This window comes from Ammospiza nelsoni, chromosome 15 (genome assembly GCF_027579445.1).
Source record: "Ammospiza nelsoni isolate bAmmNel1 chromosome 15, bAmmNel1.pri, whole genome shotgun sequence".
Classification (NCBI taxonomy): domain Eukaryota; kingdom Metazoa; phylum Chordata; class Aves; order Passeriformes; family Passerellidae; genus Ammospiza; species Ammospiza nelsoni.
In genome coordinates, this window is record NC_080647.1 from 12,044,212 (window position 1) to 12,070,353 (window position 26,142).

At 45.5% G+C, this 26,142-nt stretch overlaps 1 protein-coding gene across 1 annotated transcript in view; it reads right to left on the reverse strand.

The window, feature by feature from the left end:
- Nucleotides 1–16,847, reverse strand: part of PASD1 (PAS domain containing repressor 1) — a 50,368-nt gene extending 33,521 nt beyond the window's left edge. Inside the window, exon 1 of the mRNA XM_059482913.1 lies at nucleotides 16,681–16,847. The gene's annotated coding sequence lies outside the window, so the exon portion shown is untranslated. The remainder of the gene's footprint in view (nucleotides 1–16,680) is intronic.
- Between the last annotated feature and the right edge of the window lie 9,295 nt (nucleotides 16,848–26,142).

Here is a 26,142-nt window from a genome sequence, read left to right on the forward strand (position 1 = left end):
CAAAACCACTGTGTGTGACTTGGCTCCATGGTGATCTACTCCCAGCCTGCAGGACCACCAGAGGGTAGGAGCTGTTTGTGGACTGGAGGATTTTCCTTCATAAATGTCCTCTGTCTACAAGCATTGCTCCCTGGCCATGGCTCTGCAAGTGTGCCTCAGCTCAGTTTAAAGGCTGGCAGGAGCCAGGATGCACCATGGAAGTGATGCACTCACAGCCCTGACAAGCAGGCAGAGCCCAGCAGCCCCAGCCCTGCCCAGGAGAGGAGCTGGGCACTGCCAGGGCTCTTCACTGTCTGAGCAGATGTTCAGCACAGCTGCTCCGCACCTGCACATCAGGTGTGCCCCGTCTGACATGCCTGGAGTGACTGTGGGTGACACAGACCAGAGTCTGTTAGCAGCACACAGCTTGCTCCACCTGCATCACCCTGCCTGTGATCAGCCCTGTGGCTCTGGATGTCCCTTCCCAGGAAGGACGATTCAGCTGCTGCTCTGCTGCTGTGGGAGCAGGTGGGAGGCAGCTGGATGGGCTGGAGGCTGCACACTCAGTCTGCAGACAGCCAGCAACCTTTGGCCCCAGCATTTCTGCCCTTCCTTAGATCTGCTTGGTCCTCTGACACTCTGGGGAGCCCTTCAGCTGGTGAACTCTGGCAAGGTTGGTTCTTGTTCGGCATCCTTTGATTGCTGCTGAACAATGTCTGCTTTTCTGACTCTTTGCAATCAGCTTGCTGCCATCCTTTCTCCTGTCTAGTGCTTTTACCTCAGGAAGTCTCAGCACACTCTACAAACAAAGTTATCCATCCTTACTGTACAAATGAGGAAACAGGGGCACACATTTTACTTCTGTCTCCTTTTTACAAGTGTCCCAGTTTTGGAAAGCTGAATTTGAAACAGTGAATGCAGTTACAGCCTAATTTTCAGTAATGCTGAAATCCAGCATAAGTACCTACAAACACTGAACATTTTGGAAAGACTCGACCTAAATCATTGACCCAAGGTCATGCAGCAGAGTTAAGAAGTGAATCCAGATGTCCCCATGATTAGCTCTGTCTACTGGCATTCAGTCAAGTCTTCCCTCCTAAAATAAGCTTCCTGAAGCATTTAAGACTATGGTCTTAGAACTCCCCTGAACACCCAGCACTGGTAAGACCTGATTTTCAAATGAAGAAGGGGGGGGAAAACCCAGTTCATTATTCTTTCCTCAAGTGATCACTGAATGACCAATCAAAGGGCAGCTCAGAGTCATTTGATCTCAAACTTCTTCCTATAAATAAAAAAGGGAAGATTCTTCTCCCTTTTCAAACAGCATGAAGAAAAAATGTTCTGCCTCATTAATTCTAGACCTGAATAATTAAATCTGCTCTCTGTTGCAATCTGTTTCCCATGTGTATCAGCAACCAGGAATTTCTGGAACTCAATACATAAGGAAGCCATTCAATAAAAGGAAATACTAGGACAAAAGGATTAGAGATAGATCTGACTCAGACTGAAAGCCTCCCTCTATCAGAGAAGAATCCAGTTCCTCATCCAGAGTTCAACTTTTCAATTTTGACCAGTATCTCAAACCAAACACTGCAAAAACAATGGATCTCCCAGAACCAGACCACCTCTCACCTCTGGTGCAGGCGCAGAAGAAAAGGGGGAACAAGTTGAGGAGACCAGTGTAGTATTGCAGCAGAAATGGAACAGCACTACCTGTCTGTACAGTTTAACTGCTTGGCAGAAGAGAATAAAACAGAATATTTCAGTTGGAAGGGACCTAGAATGACCAGTCCATCTGCCTGACCAGAGCTGACCAGAAGTTAAAGAATGGTATTATGGACACTGTCCAAATGCCTCCTAAACGCTGTCAGGCTTTGGAAATTGACAATTCCTCTCGAGGAAGCCTGTTTCAGTTTTTGACCATCCTCTCCTTAGAGAAATGCTTCCCAATGTCCAGTTTATGTAAAAGACTTGTGAGAAAATTATAAGGAGCTTTAGTAGTTAAAATTCAAAGTCTTCACTGCAAGCTCAGTTATATCTACTTATCCATTAAATGAATATCAAAGGATTCATTGCAGCTGAGCTAGGTGACCTCATTTTCCATCTTTGCCTTCATGCATTCAAGTTCAAGCATAAGAAACATCCTTACCCTCTTGATGTGTTTAATTCTAGAGCATTTCAGGTATAATCTGCACCTAAGTCAAAAGGCTTTTAAACAAAGCCCTTAGATTTCAAAATTTGTCTTATCCTCATTTGGCTCCCAGAATTTCAGCTGCTTTCTTTACATGATCTGCTCACATCTGTGCTCCAGCTGAGCCACGTTCATGCCCCACTGACCTGAGCACTGCCATCTCTGTAATCTTGCAGTAATAACCAGCAATGCACTCAGTCCCTGTGAGCATCAAGAGCCTTTCAAGGAGGAAGAGGCAGAGAAGAGCCAGCCTTTATATAACAGGGAAAAGTAGGATTTCACAGGAAAAACACTGTTCAGCTAAGGTGAGCAATGGGAGCTGCACGCCTGAAGTGCCCTGGCCCAGCTCCCCTGGGCAATGTGGACTGGGGGTGTCAGCACCTTGCAGGATTACTCTCTGCAATGGCAGCTGGCAGATATTTTTCTAACAGAGAGCACAGCAACATGGTTCACACTCATCTGATTCCATTTGCTGCTGCTCCTATTCAAACTCGGCTAATCCGATCAAGTTATTTCTTGGCCTGTGCCTTAAAGCTGAGTAAGTAAACACCTTTCATAAGGCCTGAGCCCACTTCTTTCAAGTGCATGATTAAGGGCTAGACTTGAGCATTATTGTGAGAAAACCTACTACATCATTGCAATTCCCAAAATCACACTCTCAGGTGTCTTGAAGTGGCACTTTCCACCCAGTGTTTTACTCCTTGCATTACAAATATATAATACAGTCACCAAGGGGCACAAACACCAAATATCCATCTGTGTTTCAGCTGCCCTGCAGAACAGCTCTTTGAGCTGAGAATAGCTCACAATGGCACCACTTAGAGACTGTGATGCAAAATATTTTCTGTGGCCACCAGACCTTCTCCACAGATGTCTCTTCTTGTTTACTATGAAGAAGGCAGATGATAAATATAGTCAGCAAATGTATTTTGGACAAAGTTGTACTCATCTGTAGTATTTGCATTAAGTAACACTAGAAGACTTATGCAGCAGAAAAGATGTTGGCCCAACTGTAATTCCTTTTCTGGTACGCCAAGGATGAACTACTGAAGTTTACAAGTTATTTTCAAGAAGAATTGTTGCCACTTATGCTGGTATTGCTAATAATATAACTGATCTTGGTAATAATGTAAAATAAGGGGTATTTTCTCCATTTTGTAAAACACCCCCACATGCTTCTCTTCTCTGAGGCACTTTAAACTTCACATCCAATATTCTCTTTTTGCGCTATCTTGCCCACATCACTTCTCAACTAGCTCCTCAAAAGATGGATACTTGTTTTGAAAGCTTCAGGAATAAAGGAATATTTAAACAATTAACTGCAATCATATTCATCATCCAGCATGGTACCATGGATATGCACTAGAAATATAACGAGTAAGTAAAACTTTCCTTCAAGAAGAAGAAAAGAGAAGATAAACATCCACAGATCTCTCTCTCATTACTTTCTTATCTTTTTTAGACTGCAAATATGTCAGTCACTGGAACACTTTCATACTAGGTCATTATTGTTACACATATTATGCACAAAGACCCAAGGCCTCATTCTGTCATAGATAAGCTATTCACACACATCCTTTTTTCCCCTTACAGTTTATTTGCATGGCTGGCTGGATAATCACTCATAATAACAAAATATGACTCAGCATGGCTGAATGTCCCATTCACTTTGGGGATTTTCTTGGAGTTTTTTTTTTTTTTTTTAAACTATTGAAGACCAGAAAAGATGTGTCCCTCCCAGACAATGTTAATGTAAAAAAGATTTGATTAAACACAGAGGTCAGGGGAAGGGGAGTGGATCAAACAGCAGCATTTCTACTGCCCTGTCCTCAAAGAGGCTCTGACCATGCTGCAGGGTCCCTTGTCCCCCACTGCAGCATGGTCAGGGGGATTTGTCCCAAAATCCCCTCCTCAGGGTGGAAGATGCAGGACAGAGAACTGGCCACGTTCCTCAAGGATGGGCATCCTTGATATTAAGGACATATGTGCTTTTCTGGACATCTAAATTCTGTCTGTGGGTTATTACAATTGTGCAAGCACACAGAATATTTTAAAATATGATTTATTTCAGATCTGCAACAGTCCAGTACCAAGAATCCTCCTAGTATCAGTCTAAATCAACACTCCAGCATGACCATTAAATTAAATACGTGGGTCCCTCTCTCCCAAAGGACAACTCTCCTCTACTTAAGTGAGTTAATGGCAGTAGCAGTGGCACTGCCACCCTGCTGAGCAATCTTGGCTGCATGAATGTGACTGACAAAGATGGCAAATCTGAATGCTTGACACCTCTGGTCCCTGGTTTTCAAGTTAGAGACTAGCCCAGCAGAAAAGGCTGCAGTGTGAGAGCATATTTCACCTGGGACAGAGTGAAAATAGCATTCAGAGCCTGGCCCTCCATTCAACCAGATCCATTGGCACATGTCTCTATTTTTAACCACCTGTGTAATTCTTGGGTGAAAGAAGCAGGATATATTTGTGTTTTCCAGAATGAAGGTAAACATGAGTTTTTTACCTAGGGCTTTCCTGACTAAAGCACCTTAAATTGAGTAACCATATACTAATAATGTCTGTTACTGTATTTAACAGAACAAAATTAGGCTGGCTGAGAAAATCCACATTAAAATCAGCTGATGAAAGGAATCATATTTTAATGTACGTGGATAAAAAGCACATGAAGCTTATTTCTGTGATAATCTGACTACAGAAGACCACCAAGACCAGCAAGATTCCTGACCAACATCTACACAGGAGCATGAAGCCAGCAGCAGAAGTTAAAAATGCCCATGACCTTTAGCTGGCAGTCCCAGTTTCCTCAGAATTCCACACCACGTTTGCGAGGTAAACATCATCTGTACTGCCAGGCTCCTTTAGTGCACTGCTTACGCGCACATCTGCTGAAAATCACAAGTAAAATACGCAGTAGTTTAACTGAAACTCAAACAGGGAAAACATCCAATTAGGTAGAGAGAAAAGCTAACTTCCTCCTTCCTCTCCTTCCTCTCAGCAGCCTTTCTGCAAGAGATCACTACTGACACTCTGATCTACTTTGAAACTGGCTTTACACCCGCCCCGGTTTAATATCAAACTTTCTTCCAATTTAATTTGGTTTTAACAAGTGAGAAGTGCAAAACAAACAAGGAATTAAATCTGTGTCCCGAATTATTGCTTACGCAGAGCAAGCTCTCCAAAGAGCCAGCAGAGATTTGAGGCTGCACTGGCCGAAGGGGCACAGAGCACCTGATCCTGGCCCAGCCACCACAGTGGCTGTGCTCCCCCCACAGCCTGGCACCAACTGCAAAAGCTGAGGCAGGGGATGGGTGCTCAGGCTGTCATCTTCCTCTCAAAGCCAGAATTCACCCTGGTGCCATGAACACCTACCAGGGGCAGGATCTCCAGCTCTGCGCTCATCCCAAGGACGAGCGCTGCATGGTTATCAGGTTAGGGATGTTAAGGATTGTGCTTCTCCCCCTCTGCTCTGCCCTCATGAGAGCCCATCTGGAGTTCTGCATCCATGTCTGGGGTCTTCAGCACAAGAAAGATGTGGACCTGCTGCAGGAAGTCCAGAGAAGGGACCACAAAAACGATGAGAGGGCTGGGGCACCTCTGTTGTGGAGACAGGCTGAGAGAGCTGGGGTTCTTGAGATGCCTCTGGGGAGACCTCACTGTGACATTCAAAGACTAAAGGGAACTTATAAAAAAGAGGGAGAGACACTTTTTACATACGTGGATATTTATAGGAAAAGGGGGAATGGTTTTAAACTAAATGAGATTAGATTTATATTAGATGTGAGGAGGGAATCCTTCACAGTGAGGGTGGGGAAGCCCTGGCACAGGTTGCCCAGAGAGGCTGTGGATACCCACCCCTGGAAGTGTTCAAGGCCAGGCTGGATGTGACTCTGAGCAACCAGGTCTGGTGGAAGGTGTCCCTGCCATCTGGAATCAGATGATCTTTAAGGTCCCTTCCAACCCAAACCTTTCCATGCTTCTCTTTGCTGTCTTCAAAGTGAGCCCCTGGCTACAATCAGTGCTGTCACAAAATGTAATCCAAAATACCTAAACTTATTTCTTCTGCACTGAAGTTAAAATGAATAAGAAATCAAGTACAGTGCCACAAAATGCTTCTCTTCAGCCTCAGAGACTTGTTTACCATTGCTGTAGTAGCTGAGCTGCTGAATGAAATATTTACAACTATTCATGCAATCAAACTCATTTTCCTTAGGAAATAACTGATTAGGTGTCTCACATCTGTTCCTGACAATGATTTAAGCCTCTGCTGATCCCTATCTAGACCTGACGTGAATGTTAATGCTTTAGAAACCATCATCCTCCATGGGAGGGTGATAACAGACTGGGTCTGCTGGTGCTGCACTGCAGTGGGGGAGCTCTGCTGCATCTGCAGCTGAAGGGTGACACAACCAGCCCAGTTTTCTCAGAATTTGCCCTGGTGCCATGAATGTGACCCAAAGCTTGGGGATCCTGGGAGAGCTTGGCAGGAGACAGAAGCCAGAGCAGAGCTCAATGCAGAATTATCTTGAGAATTATCTTCCTATCCCTGTCAGAAGTTTTTAATATCTCCCAGATGCTTGCTGCCTTTATGCAGAGTAGCAATCCTGCTCCTCCCCTCTCCAGCACTGCATGTCATCCTTTCACCAATGTTTCCCCATCAGGGCCCTTCGATGGAAGCTGCTGCAAGTGTTGCAAGGTTGTGAGAAAAATCAGCTGCTAATAAAGTTGGTTGACATTTTACCCTCACAAAGCATGATGTTCACGTCAGGAAAGACAAATATTAATTCCAAATTTTTTCTCAAATAAAAGCAAAGACTCCAAAGGCAGAAGAGTTGGTCTCTATTACTCCTGGTAAGAGTGATAACTCAGCTTCCTAAGTTCTGGCCAGAGCAACTAGAACAGAATAAAAATTTTGGCAATACTTATCAAGTATTACCTGAAGGTCAAGGGACTAAAAACCAAGTGAAATAAATGAACCTTGGCCTGCCAGTGACCTTGTAGAGCTGTATTCAAATAGAGATGAAGTCTTTGTAAGTGTCTGAAGAGTAATCTCTAAAGCAGTCAGAAATGCTGCATAAAAGTAGATTTCAAACACAATCCAAAGCAGATTAAACTGGCAATTCATCTCTCTTAGGACTTCTATACATCATAAATAGGCATTATGCCTTCTATGTAAAGCAGCCCATTATCTGATTTATTCACCAATATCTCTTCTTATTCAAACAATTCAAACCAGCCTATATTAGAAAATCCCAGAAAAATTTCCTCAGCACTGCAACTTTTGAAATAAGTTGATGATTTATATTTATAAAATTTTACTTACTGTACAACTAAATTCATGTTTGTTAATATAATACACTATCTCTAAGGACAATTTTAAAGAAAGATGCTATCCCAGTTGGATCATTTATTAATATTCACATGCTTTCCTTCAAAAAAAAATCACAACACAGAAGCTGTTCTTGTTGGCATTAGTCTTTTTTCATCCCCCAAGTGAAAACAGAAATTCTGCTCTAGTCACAACAGTGTACTACCAACAAACTCATCATTCTAACACTTCAGACTCCATTTGAACACTCATGCCCTTTTAACTATGAATATACCCAATATAAGGAATTCAGCTCCAGATTCAAAATATGTACCCTGGATAAGACAAAACTCTGACTCAGCCCCATTTCAGGTTTACAAATGGCTTAGTGGCAATTTTAGTCCATTTTTTTGCAATTATTCTTCTCCCATTTTAGGCAATGGATTTTTGCCCTTTCCAGACAATACACCAGGATTATTTCAGAACCATATACACTTTCCTTCTAACCACCTTCTTCTGGGAGCCTCTTCTTCCATATTCTGAATTATTTCCAGAAAGTTGAATAACAGAATTGCAGACAATTTTCCCATGCAAAATAATTTTCAGCAAGGCTTCCTGAGAGGTGCAACCTTCCCCAAATAATGGACTTCAGCTCCAGCCCCAGTGAGACACAGACACCTGGAGGTCTCACTGGACTGGAGCTGTGTCGGAGACATCTTTTATGGAAAATCCTTTCCCTAGGATTTTTCCTCCTGAGAAGCTGGGAGGCCTCAGGAACAAAATGTAAACAATGGTTATCTGCTGCTGTGGAATGCAACAAATGGATCTTTGATCAGCCCATGTTGGATGTTTGTAATTAATGGCCAATCACAGCCCAGCTGGCTCGGACAGAGAGCCAAGCCACAAACCTTTGTTATCATTCTTTCTTATTCTATTCTTAGCCAGCCTTCTGATGAAAACTTTCTTCTATTCTTTTAGTATAGTTTTAATGTAATATATATCATAAAATAATAAATCAAGCCTTCTGAAACACGGAGTCAGATCCTCATCTCTTCCCTCATTCCCCTGCGAACACCGCAACAGAGCTGAAGTCCATTGAAAGGCCGAGTCGAAAGGCCAAGTCCCATGAGATGTGCAGATGGCTCAGATAAGAAAGTGCTTTCTCAGAAGCCCATGCTGCAGCAGGATGAGCAACGAGAATTGCCAGCCCCAGGACTGGCACCAAGGCCAGTGCAAGCTCCCTGTGCAATTACACTGCTGAGTGTGGGAGGTTAACCCCAGCGTTTATGACGGAAGGAAAATACAGTAACTCACTTTTCCTCTGTTGACACATTGTCTCCACTAATGAGAAGGCTCAGCCCTCTGCATAAGCAAAATTAAACAGAAAATGTAGGTGTCAAGATTAGCACAAAGAGTTTGTTTTATTAATACTTCCTGCTGTGCCCTTTGGACAAAAAGCCTGCCCCAAAAGGAAGCCATTAGAATTATTCAAGAGTAAAAGCAAACTATTAATACTCATCTTTAATATATACATCAGTAGCAGAGTCAACCCAAGTCCCACCTTTTTGTCTCATGTGAGTCATTTAACACACACACTTAACACATCACTTAATAAAATTTGATTGGAAGCAGTTTGATCAGAGTGAATGTTTTTAAGTTACTGTAAATTGAGCCAGTGTACATTGCACTCAGAGACAGGACAAACAGGTTTATGGTCAAACTTCCTCAGCAAGGGGTGTAACCCTCCCCAGCCATTAGAGCCTCCCTAATTGCTGCCTTGGCTGTGACAGCCAACAGTGGACCAAACACACAGCATCCTCCTCTATACACAAACACCTATTTGCAGTTTGTGCAGCAGAGCTTTGAACAGCCTAAAAACAAGGACCGACTCCTATTTTTCTCTTCAGCTGATACTTTGGGAGAGGTCCCCACAAAGAAGCTGGTGGAAGTTCAACCTTTGTCTTCATCAGGGCCAGGGTTTATCTCATCCCCTTCAGATAAAGTCTCTGCACTGGCTTAAAAATCTTCCTATAATGCTGCCATATCTATGCAAAATACCTATCAGCAATGGGAGCCCTTATCAGCTCATCTATTGCTCATTAATTACCCCAAAAAATGGTTTACTTAGTTGGTTGTTTATGATCAAAACTTTATTGTGCGGAAGCAATGCACTGCATTGTGCTCTGCATTAAACCAAGATTAAAGTAGGCTGAGCCCAGAAAAGAACCAACAAACCTTTTATTAGTTTCCTTTAAGCATGTGTATATGCATATGTTTGTGGGCTGAACAGATGAAGCAAGAGAGGAGATTAGCATTTTTATAGATATGATTCCTGCCATTGCTACATACTCGAAAATCTTGCCTAGGCTTTGGCACTTTGTAAACAAGAATAAACACACCTACAAATATCTTTGCATTCATTTATTAGTCCATCAGCCAATCTCCTTATAACTGACACTCAGCAAACCACCTCACATTTACTTATAGGTGAGGGGGAACACCTGGATGATCCTTCCAACTCAGAATATTCCACAATCATGGGGAGGCAGAGGCCCAGTGCAGGTCTCTGCTGAGCCATAATGGATAAAGAGAGGTGAAGCCTCTGCCCAGAGCCAGGACACAGAGAACAGGCAGGTACAAGCAGGTACCACACAGCAGCCAGCCAAAACCTGGGAACTCGGTGTAAAACTGAAAACACATTTCTATTTCACACAACAGGCCCCTGCAGAGCAGCCCTGAAGAACTGAGGTCCCAGGAGCTGCTGGAAGGTGATGTGCAGGGTGGCAGAGCCCTGCGTGCCATGGGACAGTGGTGCAGGAAACACCAAACCCTTTGCTGTCCCTGCCTGCTGTCACAGCAGGCGACAGGGACCCAGCAGGAGGGTGGTACAGCCTGTCAGCTCTGCAAACATCAGGTAGCAAATGTGTTGAAGGCAGTTGTTAGCCAGGGCCACCTCTCTGATCATCCCAGAACACGTGTGTGACCTGCAAGTCACCTGATGTTCACCTTCCACCACCTGCAACAGGAGCCCAGCTCCAGTGCACGTCTGTGTGTGCTTGTGTGTGTGTTTGTGTGTGTCTGTGTGCCTGCAGCAGTCCTCCACAGCCCGGGCTCCAAGGCCTGGCTCTGCCCCCTCCCTCTCCCCAAACAAAGATGTTTTGCAGCTCTCTCCACAGCAATGTTTAGCGAGCCTCCCAGTTACCATGGCGTTATGCGCTAAAGGAATGTCGACAAATTAATCAATTGTATGATTGTGTTTGCCTAAGAATACAAGTCAGTCAGATGATTCAATGCATTTCAACAGCTCCATGGAGTTTGGTTAACGTACTTCCTCTTCTACCACCTCGGTGTTACCCTCATTGGTGCTGACATTTTTCAATATTTCAATTTCCCTTTACAGACACATTGGCAGGTAGGCGATCTCTGCTGCAGGCTAAGTTGAGCTGTTTTCCTTCTTCCTTGCCTGCTTCATTTCTGTCTTGTTTTATCTACTTCCTTCTCTCCTTCTTGCAATAAGATAGACATCATACATTCAACTTTACACTAACCACACTGTGTTTTTAAAGTGACTAATTCATCACTAGTGGTCAGCAGTCACTTCTTTCTTCTAGATTTTATCTTGCATGATTTAGAGAATTTTGCTCTGATCAGCACCAGAGCAGAGCTGATACTAAGTCCAGGTTCCCAACTTACTTTAGGAATATCAGGTTAAAAGGGAACCCCAACCCAGCACTCATTGTCTTGGAAGCCAATGCTGGAAAACAACAACTCTTCAACCTGCCAAGGGGCACCAAAAGCCCAAGAACACATCCTCATGTCATGCAGTAAACTTATGATTCACATAAGAAGCAGGTAAGATTAAACTGTTCTGTGACACAGCAAAGGGCAGGTGAAGATCCCTGCCAGTATTGCAGCCCATGAGGCCACACAGAGTTCATTTATGCCAGCAACAGATCCCAGAAAATACACCATGGAGTGTAATACGGTCACTGGCAACACAGGCTGAAGGAAAAACATCTCTGGCTCAAAATCAGATGAACAGGTTGAACCAGGGAGCACGCCAGAAAAATTTGAAGGCAATTGTGCCTGTCTAATGCTACAAGGAATCTGCACTGTACATTTTCAATGTCTAGTGTTGAGAGGAACTCAGATGTGGGAGAAAAAAGATTCAAACCTGCAGCAACAGAGAATAATATTTTTTGCCTTGTCTCCCAAGAAAACAGAAGAAGACTTGAGACATGGGGTTAAAAGTGTAAACAAACAAGATCCATTCTCCTTCAAGCATACATTAAAAATATGGCTACACTGCAGAGCAAAGAACTAATTCTGCAAATGTAATTTCCTATCTCCAGGAACTCTCTAATTTAATTGTATAACCTCTTTCATAAGATTATCAAGATCTATCTCAAAACTACCCTAATTGAAAGACTCTTATGCAACTTCAATCCTTGGGTAGATACAAGCTTTCTTCTAATTCTCCACCCAAATTTATTCATGACCAATTTAGAAAATTTGACCTAGTGCAGATGCTATCTATTAGCTTATTTTTTTCCTGCCCTCTCGCTATATAGTGCCAATTGTGTGTCAAGTACCCCAATGTAGCCTGTCCCTTCACTGGTTCACCTGGCCAGAGCTAAAGAGATGATGCTCTTTAACGTCACACTGCACAACAGATGTGTTTGTGTAACCACATCTCTCACCCTCCTACTGCTGGAATTCAACGTTTTCTTGGCAGGGGTGTCTGGAACTATGCAAAATATCAGTAAACCACTCCAAAAACATCCTGGAGCTCTTGTATTGACATGCTGTACAATGATCTGTACAATGATTGTTATCACATTTCCTTGAATTTCTCACATTATTTTCCTTTGGTATCCAAGACATCAGTGGTCTCCTTCCCAGATGCATCTCAGTGCTTGCTCCCAGGTATCTTCTGAACAGCCAGTGCATCCACATTTCTCCCTTGTGTCATGGACAACTGATGAGCTCCTATTTCACACTGGAAATTCTTGTTACTGCTCTCCATGCTTAGGACTTTACTCGACCTTGCACTCAGCACTATTAAATGCCATTTTATGTCTATCACTCCCAATCAACAAAGTCATCTAAATACCTTTCATGTGATAATGTGACCCTCCTCTGTAGTGACAATTCCTCCCAAGTTTTTGTCATCCCACACAGCTCCTGGGCACACACCCACACCCTGCACACAGGTCAGAGTGGATCCATCCAACAGCCCCAAGCCTGGTCCCAAGGGAGCAGCACCACCAATCTCCCTCCATCCTGGTGATTTTCTCTCAGTACCTCTTTCCATTCAGAGAACTTTATTTGCATGCAATGGTTGTATCTTCTCTTTGGCCAGATTATTTTCTACCTTTCAATTCTTATCTTGAACCACCATCCTCATTTTAAGCTGTAACATCCTGTGGGGCATGGTATCAAATACTTGGCTTTAGATAAATGGCATTCCTACCCTACCCCATCTAAATAATCTGTTATATGAAAAAGATGTTAGATTAGTCTAGCACAATCCATCTTTGATAAAATCTCGTTTCCTACAAAATACGTCATGAGACGCTGGGTACTGTTGTGTTCAAACCAGCTGGCCTAACATTTCCTGCATTGCTTTTTTATTTTCTGAGTCTCTAGGGACTCCATGTAAAGGACACAAATGCTTGCCCTCTTCTGCATCTGAAGAGCCATGGGAGAGCCTTGCTGCCAGCTATGCAAGCCTTGTGGCTCTGCTTTCAGTATTCCAGGACTGGGATTATTGGCACTTCTTCATTTGTCTCACCAAGATATTTAAGTTTTGCCTGTTTTCCCTGGGTTTTTTTGAAACCTTTGCTATGAATAGCTTTCACTTGCCTGCAGATTTGTCAGTAATTACACTCTGTTCCAGATTCTACAGAAGGTTCTGCTTTCATGAGAAAGTTGTGTCATTATTTAGAGACATCAGTTCCCCTTCCAGTTTAGGCATGTCTAATTTCAGTTCTGTGCAAATTGACTAAGTGCAGGTTTTGGTTGAACCCAAATAAGCTCATTTGAACCTAAATAAGAATGTCCGTACACAAGGTCACATCAGGTTAATCAAATCACTTTAAAAACAGACTTAAACTAAATTGGTGTAATTTCCCCATGTAGACAAGGCCAAAGACAATAAAGGAATATGAAATAGGTCAAAGTCTCTCATTAATCGCACACACCTTTGTGGTTTGACTGAATCTGGTGATTCTGAAGCTGGCCAGATGTGCAGCCAGCACGCCCAGCTGTGCACAGAGCTCTTGCTGGGGCCTCCCATCACGTCAGCCCCCCTTAAATCTGGGTTTAAGGGAGACTGGAGTGACAACAAGTCGGGTCTTGCAGGACTTTTCTACAGGGACATTGCTCCTTCAGCTTATGGTCACAGGGCATATTGGCCATATACTTTTGGTCACACCAAAGTAGCAGTGAAACAAGGCAAAAAAAACAGAATGGCCTCAGCCTGGGCTGAGGATGGGACAGAGCTGGTGGTGCTACAGGTAGGAAAGCAGATCCCCAGGGCCATTGTGGTGGGCACAGAGCTGCTGCTGCAGCAGAGCACGGCCCCAGCTGAGCCAGGACTCACTCAAAGACGGGGGTCATCCAGGTACTAACAAATAAATACAGCTGTTTGACTTCCCTGACAGAGATTTGTAACTGAAGCAGTAAAGAGGTCTATCATTTCAATAATACCAGAAAGCATTGGTTCATATATTTTGGTGTTTGTAAGTTTTTACTGCTCTGTTTAATGCCATATTATTTCACTAGGATCTCTAAGTGTTCCAGTACAAGCCTGAATTCAGTCACTCTGATGTAGGCACACAGCTTATTTCAGTCTTGAAAGAATGATCTATGTTGGCACTAAAACCTTTGTACCATTACATGTGAATCTTGGGAGGTTGAGTAATTTAGGACGAAACAAAGCAACTTCTGTTCACAGACAAGCCCTGGCTCCAAACTGTAAAGACATCCTACCAATATTTTGATACTACTAATGAGCAGAAGTTGGATTTGACATCAGCATCTCTGCAATGTAATGCCACTTCCTCTATCATGAGACTTTAATTATGAACTACTCATTTGCTAATTTTAATCTTTAACTCTGAGCTATTTTTGTGTACTTGATGTATGTCTTAAACCAGAAAAATAATTTAATACAGATATAGTCTCAGTGGCTAAAACCCAAGAACTATCACATATCCTACTGAAGTTTGCAGTTTATAAACACATTTCAAGCCAATTTAACTTTTTCCTTTAAATCAATTAATTGTAATCCACAACATGGAACAATCAGGATAAGTGAGCAGCAAGCAACCACTCCTAAAGCCATGTTCATTATTCCTATTACCTCTTCCAGAAAAATTCTAAAGATTTGGTACTACACATGTTTAACCCAAGAGATAAGAACTCCTCCTTTCCACACAAATTTCAACTTTTGGCTTTTCCTGGAGCTTCCTGTCCTCATTAGTGCCTGCTGTGTTTGTCAGGGCTCCATCAGCCACAGAGTCCCAAGTGCACTTGTTCTGGTCCTCCCTGGTGCAACACTGACATGCTGGCTTACTCTGATTAGCACATTACAGGAGAATGATCTACTTTTTTTTAAAATACAGTTTCTAAAAACCCAAAATCCAATGCATTTTTCTGAAATACATGAAATTCAGTCAGAATGTTTTATTCTGACTGAATAACTATGGTGAGGGACTACAGCCTAGGAAATTTATAAAAATGACAAATTCCCAACCAAAACACCACATTGTCAGACACTCAGTACCAGGGCTGCACACTGCGCACTCTTGAAAGTGTCTGCAACATCCCTTACATCTCGGAGGACTGTGAAGCCTACACATCAAACCCATGAAGAGCTAGCTGTCTCTTTAAGCCAAATTCACATTTCCAGAGCTAGGGATTAGCCAGCAGTGATCCAGCAAAATAAGGACAGGGAGCACTGGCATTCTGCTCAAAAATGAAGGAAGTGACTCCTAAGATTTTCTCATGGATACACCAGAAAGTCTAATCCCTCTAGTGAAATCAACACCACAGCTTTCACTGCACACAGCAAAATAAACTTCAGCTAATAAATAACCCTACCCTCCCCAGGCAGGTAAGGCGTGGGGCAGCTCAACAGCTTTGATTTCGGGGCATTATTTCCGGAGCCACCCCCCTGCTGAAGGGGACAACTTCATCCACGGATCAGGATCAAGTGCCCCGGCTTGGCACTCGGGTGCCAGTTCTGTCTCCGCAAAGGGACTGCTGTGCTGGACTTCTCCAAAATCCACTGAGCAGCGACCGGCCTCCTGCCCTCGGGGACTGTGGCACTTCACAAAGGACTACAGCAAACCGCGTGCGACACCTCACTGATGAATCACACAGGGCTCAGCTCCGACCTGCGCTTCCAGTGCGAGCTACCCAGAGCAATCACTTCACAATTTCTGCCATAAGGACCAAGGCGTGGAGTTACCATTCACAAATCCGTGGCTGAAACATGTGAGGGACTTGCAAAGCCTTCTTATTTCCCCACTCATAATGTAAACATTCTGTAAAATCAAATGACACAACAACCCTGGTGGGAAGAATGACTTCAACCTGGATTTTAGATGCTATCTTTTTAGGTGCAAGACTCATTTCAGAGGTTTTTCTCCAACCTATTTCAGTCAAATACATTCCACGAACGACGAACTTTAAGACAGAACGAGAAGCCTGCGATCAGACCCATTTCAGTCTCCTGAAAATCAGCTTCCCTCAATCCCAAATCACGGCACGCTCAGCCGCGCTCAGCCCGTGGCGGCTCCGAGCGCCGCGGTCCGCGGGCGCTGCGGGACGGGGATGCCGGTGCCGGCTTCGGGATGCGCTCCTGCATCCCGGTCCCGGGGTCCCCTTCCCGCCTGCCCTCTACAGCCAGAGCCCTCCGGACACCCTGCGCTGCGTGCTCTGCCCGTCTTGACGATACACAGATTTTTAAAGGAAAAAAAAACAGAGGACTTGCAGCTGTCAGTTTTTCCTTTTCAGAACTTACCTGGGACCGTCCTGGCAGCGTCCGAAGAAGGTCGGGCGGAGCGGCGAGTGCCGCGTCCCAGCCCTGCAGCTTTCCCAGGGGTTGCAGGTGCGGGTCCCCTCCTTCCCTCCCTCCATCCCTCCCTCCCGAGCCGGCAGGGTTGGCGGTCCCGGCCGTACGTACCGCCTAGGAAGATGCGCGTCCCGGAGCCGCTCTCAGTGCCATGCCCAGCCCCGGCGCGGTGCCCCCCCGGCCGCAGGGGTTACCGCTGCCCGCGGGGTCCCGCTGCCCGGCGGGGACATGGCATGAGCGCGGCGGGCCGGGGGCAGTGCCGGCGGTGCGGCGGTGGGCGCACGGGGGGCGCGGGCTGCGGGACTTGTGAAACTCGGCTGTGGCGGCGGCCGGTTGTGTAACGCGGCGGGCTGGGCCCGGCCCCCGGCACTGCACAGGCGCGCTGCTTCCCCGCCCCGCCGCCACCGGCACCGCCACCGGCAGCCGCGGGCAGAGCGCGGGGCGGAGCGGAGCGCCCCGCACGGGAGGAGCCCCGCACGGGAGGAGCCCCGCACGGGAGGAGCCCCGCACGGGAGGAGCCGTGCACCTCGGCGGGCGCGGGGCCCGGACGGGGCCGGGCAGGTGGCGCGGCAGCGGCGGTGTCGGGCGCCGAGAGGAAGCGGCGGAAAGTGGAAAGTGGGTCACGACGCCGATGCGCGGGTACCGGCCGCGGAGTCCCGCCGGGACCGGCCCGTTCTCCGTCCGTGCGGAGCGAGGCCCGGCCCGGCTGCCCCGACGGAGCCGCAGCCGCTCTGCGCTCCCCGCCCGGAGCGCGGCACCGGCTCCCGGCGCAGCACGAGCTGTGCCCTGACGGGATTAGTCATCCCGCATCGTGAGTCACCCATTTAACATTTGCCGCTTCCTTCCTCATAGGTTTTTCGGGGGTTTCTGAATTCCCTTTCTCCAGTGTAACTGTTTACCCTCCTCTCCAAGGACAGCGGGCAGCTCCTTTCCCTGCCCGTGCCTGCGGAGCCGCAGCCGGTGCAGGAGCCCCGGGGTCCCGCCTGCGCTGCCACGGTGCGGCCGGACAGTCGGGCCGGGGCCGCTGCTCAGTGGTGCCATGCGGTCCTGCCCATCGCCAGAGTTTGCTTTAAGCTTCTCTTGTATCTGGAAGCCGTAGGTACCAAAGCTGGGGCGTTAAGGCTGTTCTGGAGTCTCTTCCTCTCTCTGCTCAAGGCACCGCCGGCTGGGGACCAGCGCTGCGCTGGGACACCACTGGTTGACGCCACAGCTGGGACGGCTTGGGAGAATATCGCTGGGTCCCTGACTCCGGCCCCGGGCTACTCCAAGCAACTTCCAAAACTGAGTGCACTCCCTTACCAGCAAGTTAATTTTTTGGGGTTCTTTTCGCCCCCTCTCCACTCCAAGCAGCTTCCTCTTGGAAACTGTTCCTTCACCTATGCAATGCTGGGGGATCTGCTCCCTCTGGGAGTGTTACTGCCTAGCAGCCCTTTCCCACAGCTGGCATTCTCACAGTTGGGCTTTCTTTGCTTAGCCAAAATTCCTGTTCCTCTCCCAGCCCTCGTTCTGCAGGAGGAAAGGGGCAGGCACACAGGCAGCCTGCACGGCCCTGTCCCCACGTGCCAGTGCCCCAAAGCACAGCACGGGGGACAAAAGCAGAACCCACAAACAGGGCAGGGGACAAGAGACTTTCCTATGAGGCCATGAGGTTTCTAATATGAACCTGATGCCAGTGAGGAAAGTGACGTTACAGCAATAACCCTGAGGAACATCAGCTGTTATTGATGAGCACAAGTAAAAGGGCACCTTTGCACACAGTTAATATTTCTTATTTACTTTGCTGTCAAAGTAAATAAGGCAAAGAAAATAGCTTGGTTGTGCTGCCTGCCACAAGTGGCAAATCTCTTTTTCTCATTTACAGTGGGTTTTTGAGGCACGCGGCCTCGTCGTGTGAAACACAGCAACCCTTCCCTCATTCATGTGGTAAAAATCCTTCCTGCTCGCTTTCAGACAAGACACAACAGATGTCAAATGCAGCATTTCTCTCCACTTTTACCTAGGTTCAGGTGTGCCTCTGCAGCCTGTCCAGCAGGGACCATCACCAATGGGATGGATGGAAGTCACTGCCTCCCTACATGGACATGCAGATGCACATTTGGGGAAGTATATGGGGAATGATGAGAACATCAAACTCTGTGTCTAAGGCACTTGAAGATTCAGCACCCCCAGACGGATGGGTGGGAAGCACAGGCAGGCAGGATGTGGCCCCGAAGAGGCTGTGGTAGGTTTCCCCTCAAGGTACAAGTGCCGCAGCCATTGCCCTGAGCTGTGCTAGCAGCTGGCCAGGGGTGCTGGCACTGCTGGGACACTTCCTTGGCCAGCCCCCATCCCACAAGACAGACAGGCACAGGAAACAGCATCAACACTGCCTTCTAATAAAGCAAACTGTTCAGAAGTACCACTTTACCTCATAAAAAACCATTCTTTGCTGACCAGAAATCATGTCTTATTTGAAGTGTTCCAATCAACTCCCCTGCAGCCCCTGGCAGGTAGAGCTAGCAGGCTGGGCAAATACAGGGGCCCCTCCTCCTGCAACAATGGTGAAGGAGTTTTCATATCAATTACTTTAATTATCTCATTTAGAATAACACACTTTTCACCAGGATCTTTCCAAAAGTTAAGAAAGAACAGGGAAACAGACATTTCTGCCACTGCAAAATGCACACATTGTTCAGCGAGTTGTGGCATTGGGCAGCTTTGGCTGTGCTCAGCGATGGTTGGCATGGCCTCAAATTTATTTATGTTGTTAATTTTTGACAGTGCTGCATTGCAAAGACATGCCAGCAGCAATAAAACCAAGAGAGAGCTGGTTTTGGCCAGAAAATAAGAATATCAAAGAAAAAAAAATTATCTTTGTTGTTCTTATAAATATTATTGCGTACGGTTTTACAGATGTTCTTGTGTGTGAATAGAACAGTGTATAATATATATCTATTAGAACAGTGTTTAATATATATATATAATCTATGTATATATATAAGTATGTACATACACGTATATTCATGTTACATATATGTATATAAAACCCAGCCTGCTGCACTCACTCGGTGGACTGGGAGATCCTGCAGCCTGACAGGCACCACTAAGGAGCGACATAATTAAATTAAGAACTAGGATACCTCGAGCTGTATTTTGGAAGATCACACTCCCATTCACCATCCATCATCCCGAGCAAAGGGCTGTCCAAACTAGCAAATTACACACTGCAAAAATTCCTACGCAGGAAACGCTTGCATTCCTCGGCGCTAAGTCAACAGCCAGCCCTGGGTCAGGATCGGGCACCTCAGCCTTGTCTCCCTGCGGAGTGCGCCCAGAAATCCAACGAGATGTTTTCCCCTTTTCACGCAGCAGTAACCGCGGGGGTTGGGATCGCGCAAGCGAGAAGGAAAGAGGGGATAGAGACGGCAGAAGGGAAGAGCAGCCTTGCCTGGGTCCGGAGCGCGGCTGGTGCGCGGTCCCGCGGCGGCCCCGGAGCGCAGAGCGGCAGCGCGCACCCCGCGCTCGCCATCGGAGGCTGCGGGCGGGAGCCAAGGCAGGGACACAGCGCTAATTGTGTCAGTGCTATTGCACAACGCTGTTGCCTTGACACTGTGTCATGTAAAGATTTTAAACTGCCTCTTTATTAGTCATCCTCTATTCATTTTAATTGTGCCTGATAAGCAGGGCCATTTCACCTTTGTGTTTTCTGTTCGAGCTTATCGCGCGTATTTATGTCGCCCAAGAGACTTTCAATCTCTTCCTGTAGCGTTGGTAGGTGCAGAGGAATGAGGAGGCATTGCCATCTCAGCCTGCTGGGTTCTCACCTGTTTGCTTGCTACCTTTTCAGAGCCCTGCTCTCTCATTGTGGGCTTCTCCACAGGTTCTTGATCCTGACCCCAAAAATGCCCCCGCAGAGGCTTAGGTTAATGCATGGGAGCCAGTAAGAAGGGATAGGCTGATTGAAACATGCACCTAATTTTTTTTCAGGATCAAGTCCTGTAGGTGTGTGCTTAACACCACGGGACTCACTTTGATCTTCTCCCAGGACAGAATTTTCAATGGATTAAATTCTTCCCTCTGAATTAGGGTATTGGTTACTTAACAAAATCAAAGCTGGGAGATGAATAACTAATTATTGGATCTGATGCAAAGAATACAGTGAAAGTTTATGGAATATTTTAGTCTCACTTGCAACATAAAAATATACTGCCTGAGAGTTTACCCGTGTGAACTCTGTCCCTGAAATTCCTTATCTAGCCTTATCTTTGTCAAGTCTGAAGTTTCACTGAAAGTTCCTGGAAATACAGCATTTTCCCTTCCGTGGCATTCTGACCTTCTCCTCACCTCAGAGATCCCCTTTTGTGTTTGCTGTGGGAGGAGGAAGGGCCCTTTGCCCACCTGCAGGAGCAGGGCAGGTAGCACAGCTGCTCCCCAGGACCTGCAGCACTGAGGGACTGTTTGCTCAGAGCACACCTCTGCTGCAGGAAGGTTATCAGAGTCCTTCTCCTCCTGGAGATGGATCTATTCACTGCGTTTATTTAGTTTCACTTTAATTTTCCCCATTTAAAAATGCTCAAAGCTAGAATTCAGGTTTGAGCCAGAATCATGTGAGGAGATGGGTAAAATCCCATTCTCAATTAAGTTTAGAGTAAGGAACAGAAACACTATTAAAGGCAGAACAAAAAACACATTTACTCCAGTGTGAACAGTATTTCTCCCCTAGCATAAGATCTTGCGTTCCTGTGGGACTCACTGTCCTACACAGCATCTTTGAGGGCCACTTGGAATATTATGCAACTGCTTTAAAGGATTATGAACATACATGAATGAGTTAATCACCATTTAGGACAAACTTCCGCCTAAGCTTCTGAGAACCAACTGGAATTTTTTCATTTCCATCATGCAGGACCTTCTTTTGTAGAAAATGGTTTAAGATGGTTCTTCTAGAAGTAACAAAAGTACCCAAATTTTGTGTGTATTTAAGGTCCTGTATTGCCTTGTGCTGGAGTAATACCTTGGCCAGATAAATTAACGTATTTATTTGAAAAGCTGAGAAGTGCCCAAGTCATAATTTTGGCGCAGAAAAAGATTAAAGAATACTTTTCATGTGGCTGATCGTACTTCCAAAAATAATTATTATTTTTGTAAAGGAATAAAGTGTTCTGACTTAACTGCAGTAAAATATTCTCTGATAAGTATTCTTGTGATCTGTTATTCTGCCTAACTCAAAGAAGGGAGGGGGGAAACTTGCACAAACAAGAGCCTGTCTGCCTTCTCCTACCCATATCCTTACAGGAGAGCACACAAGCTAAAGCTCTTTGACCACATTTTAGCTTGATCCCACAGGATAATGTACCTATGAATTAATTTTCTTTGATGCCTGGTTCATATCTTCTGGAGACTGCGCTGAAGACAAATTCAGACTGCTGCATTCAAATATGGGTTAAGTCACCTCTGATTAGTATAATCAGCTACCAAAGAGTCTCTTGAACAGGGACATAAAACAGAAACTTAATAATAATTATGTGAAAGGCACAAATCCCACTGAATTCAGCAGGCAGAGGACAAATGAGCAGAGGGAGCAGCAGGCAGCAGCAGCAGCTGCAGTGCTGCCCTTGGATGGAGCACAGAGGAAGAACAGACAAGTCAGTGCAGAATTAGTGTCCATCATCTGCAAGTGCATCCTTCCTAACAAATCAGTGGTTACTAGCTAGCACATGAAATAATCCACATTGATAAACATTGATATTTCCTATTAATACTTTGCTGAAATTTATTCATGCGAGGTGGTAACACTTTAAAGCTTCTCTCTGGTACTTGTCCATTCTTAGTTACTTGATCCCATTCACAGCAGTTGGAATTGTGTAGGTCAAATATTCCTTGCACTGAAGGTTTCCCCTTTCCCTCTTGGGCCTTTACTCAGGGCACATGCAAAGGTAATGTTATAATCTTACAGTTTTCAACATATTGGATTAGAGCAGCAGCTGCTGACTCCAAGATAAAACCCAATGGGCTTCTGGCCAAACATGCCAGATGGAAAGTTCCCCCTGGTCACCTGGACTTCCTACTCCAGCCCAGGGTCTGAGCAGACACCCAGGTTGTGCCTGTGGGTGACAGAGGACACCCTTATTGGGAAGGCTCTGCTGCACAGGAGCTGCTCCATCCATACCTCCCCATCTTTCTCACTGTCATTCTCCTCCTCTGTTGTGTCTGGACTGGGCTATGGCCAGAGGGATCTCAAATATATCCTAATCTCCTCCCCAAACTGGGTAACTGGGTCAGAAAGTGGCATTAGGGTGGCTGTGTCCTGCAGGCAGTTCTAGAGGCCCCTTTGCAGCCTTCCCCCTGCAGACCCACCTGCAATGGGGTGCTGAGAGAAGCTACTGCTGATTTCACTTGGTAAGGAAAGCAAAATCTTCCTTTTCATGACCAAGAGACCTGACTGGCCCTTTCCCAGCTCTGTACAAGAAGACACTTAAATCAAGATTATTTAAGATGGATAAGGATGCAGCAGAAAGCAGACAGGGCATTTGTGTGGAGAAGACAGTAGGGTTGACAATTCTACTACACCCTGATTGGAAAACACTGAAAAAACTATACAAATATATCTGTGTATGTACCTGATACCATGCAAACTCACTCACCTCAAACAACCACTGTGGAAAGGCCAGGCATAGTTTGACACTCAGATTATACATGTCAAGCAGTGGATTTTTAGGCATAAATTGTGCCAGTGGTTCTTTAGAAGAACTAAGCAGCCTGAGGGTCTCAAGGGACCACTGACAACACAACCCAGACACTGGAAAGGACAGAAGCCTGAAGAACAAGCCTCAGGACAGAGCTCCCCAAACACCTTCCTTAATGGTCTGTTAGGATACACAGAAAAAAAAAAAAGTGTCCTTCATCCCTGCACCAAAGTCAACAGGGTTCTTGGGTAATTTCCACTGTTTTCCTTCTGCCTTTCTTTAAAAACACTGAAATGTTCTAAGTAATTTCCTGAATGCATAAAACAGGTGGACTGATATCCAACAGAGATTTTGCCCAGGGAGCAGGGTGAGCTGAAAGCCTCATGTGTTGCTGAGGCTGTGCCACTCTGCTCATACCTAAACAAAAGCAAGTTAAATTGCAAGTCTATGAGATTTTATCACTGTTTTACCACAAAATTATACTGAAATGTGCCAAAAGATATTCAGAACTGCGTGGGATGTTACTGCACTCTCTACTCACAGAAAAGCACATGGTTTTTCTGGGCACAGGGGAGGTGCTGAGCACCATCAGTGAATTATCATGGTACTGGAAACTAGTATTATGTGACAGATTTTGTCTACAAGCAGTGTTGCAAAAAGTCATCCCTAATAACAGGAAATGAACCTCTGGCTCTGATTTTCCCTGGGGAAATCAGGTTTATTATGCAGCTCTAAGCAATGACATTTTTGTGTGTCTATAGAAAATGAGTATAGGAGACAGTTGGAATTTCCTCATCTAAATGGGAATATCAAGATCAGTTTTGGTCAGGGCTTGTGATTGAAGAGAGGAGCTATCTAGTGAGCATGTTTTCATGAAAGTCAGGAAGTGCTTTGCAGAAGTAAGACCCGTGAAAAACGGATTGCATTTCTGGTCTTAGGACTTGGCTCCTTACTTGGCCCAGATCTGGAGGTGATCATGAGGGCAGTTATGGACTGCCACACTTCTCACCCTGACCCCAAACCTCCACTGCTCCCCTGACTGTCTTAGAAACAGCTTCAGGTTCTCTCTTCATTAAGAAACCCCCTCTCACTTCTTATTCCAGGAGAGCATCTCCTGGTGCTCCTTGTCTGGCAAGCAAGCAGCACCTTCCCAGCACATTGCAGGCAGCCAGATGAGTCTGATGAGGTTTGTGGGGTGGATCTGTTTTTTTCAGATTTTGTTTGTTTTAGTGGTGTTGGTTTTTTTTGTTTGTTTGTTTGTTTTTTGTGTTTATTTGGTTTTGGTTGTTTTTTTGTTTGTTTCTTGGTTGGTTTTGGGTTTTTTTTTTTTTTTTTTGGTGGGTTTGGCTTTTTTAAATTTCAGCACAGAATGCAAAACATACAGTTCTGCAGAACACAGCCTGAGGGCTCTCAGAGCACTGGAAACCATTTTTAGGAAAATTCTAGCTTACAACAAACTTCATTTCAATAAAGCAAAATGCTGTCTTTCTTCGGACCATCATTGTGTCATTGTGACATCTAGTTTCCCTGAATTTTCATCCTTCCCATGTCCATTTAACACATATGCCTGCCCTTAACCCTGGTGGTGGTGCTAGTTTGCAGAATAAATAATTTCAGCTAAGGAAAAACACAATCAAGAGATCCCAAAAATAAATGTTTAAAAGTGCGTTGTTTCTCTGGAGCTTCAGTCTTTTCAGTGGCAGCACTTTGGGTGACCTGCATTAGCCAGCACTGGCACAGAGCACTACAAAAGCAGCACTCCCTGTGGGTTTGCTGCCTTGTCATCATCTCCTTCAGTGAATTCAGACACCATGCAGCACCACATACCCAGCACAGATAGTGTCACTAGCACAGCAACTGGTGGCTGAATCATAATGAAACCATGAAGAGGAAACCTGTCACAAGCCCAAGGAAACACTTGATTTCAGTGGAGTGTTTCATCTCCACACAAGGGCTGACGTTAAGGAAGCTGGTGAGAGAATGAACTTGTGCCCTGGTCACTAAATGTAGCTGTTTATGCAGTTATTTACTGCATAAAAAGTTGAAGGTTCTGTTGCCATGGGAAATAGGAATACTTGCCATGACAACTGCAGCAGAATGTGGCACATAATCCACTTCACACAGAGCATCTTCCAAAGCAACCACTCCCATTCATACATCCTACAAAATTCTGTGTCCTTGAGAGCAATTCAGTGTGTGTTTTTCAGGCACAGTGGTTAGTTAATCTGCACTTTACTGTGGCATAGTTCTTAGTGTCTAATACTATTTAATACTTGGTTCTTACCTATCCCTTTCAGTAATACATCTGAAAGCTCTTTGCAAAGGTAATCTCTACAAAAACTTCTCTGTTTATCTTACAGAGCAATCCAAGCAAAAAAATAAAATAAAAATCACATGAGTCCCCAGAGAAGAGCGGGATCAGGACTGGTGTTTGTACCCACATCACTTGGGCCAGGGACAGGAGCATTGCAAGAAGCTGGGATAAACTCTGCAGCCAAAATCTGCACCATCAGGACAGAACAGCTGCTGGGGGAAAATTCAGTGAGCCCAGGGCATCTGTGCCTCTGATCAGACAGGAACTACATGCCACAGTGATCTCCCTGAGCCCTAGTTTGGGCTACATGACTGCTGGACACTGTGGGCAGTTTGGGCATGGAGGGCACTCCCTGTGCCAGCCAGAGCACTGCAGAGAAAGGACTGTGCTCCCTGCAGCATTTTGTCCCACAAGATGCTCCTGAAAACATCTTTCCCCATCCACACAGTGGAGCTGTGCATGCTGCTGCTGCTGATCAGAGCTGTGAATGGGGAAAGGTGTTGCACACTAAAACAAAGCATACACTAAAACAAAGCACACAGTGCCTTTGCTGAGTCCACCCTGGTCACCCTGCAGCTCCAAGCACTCTACAAA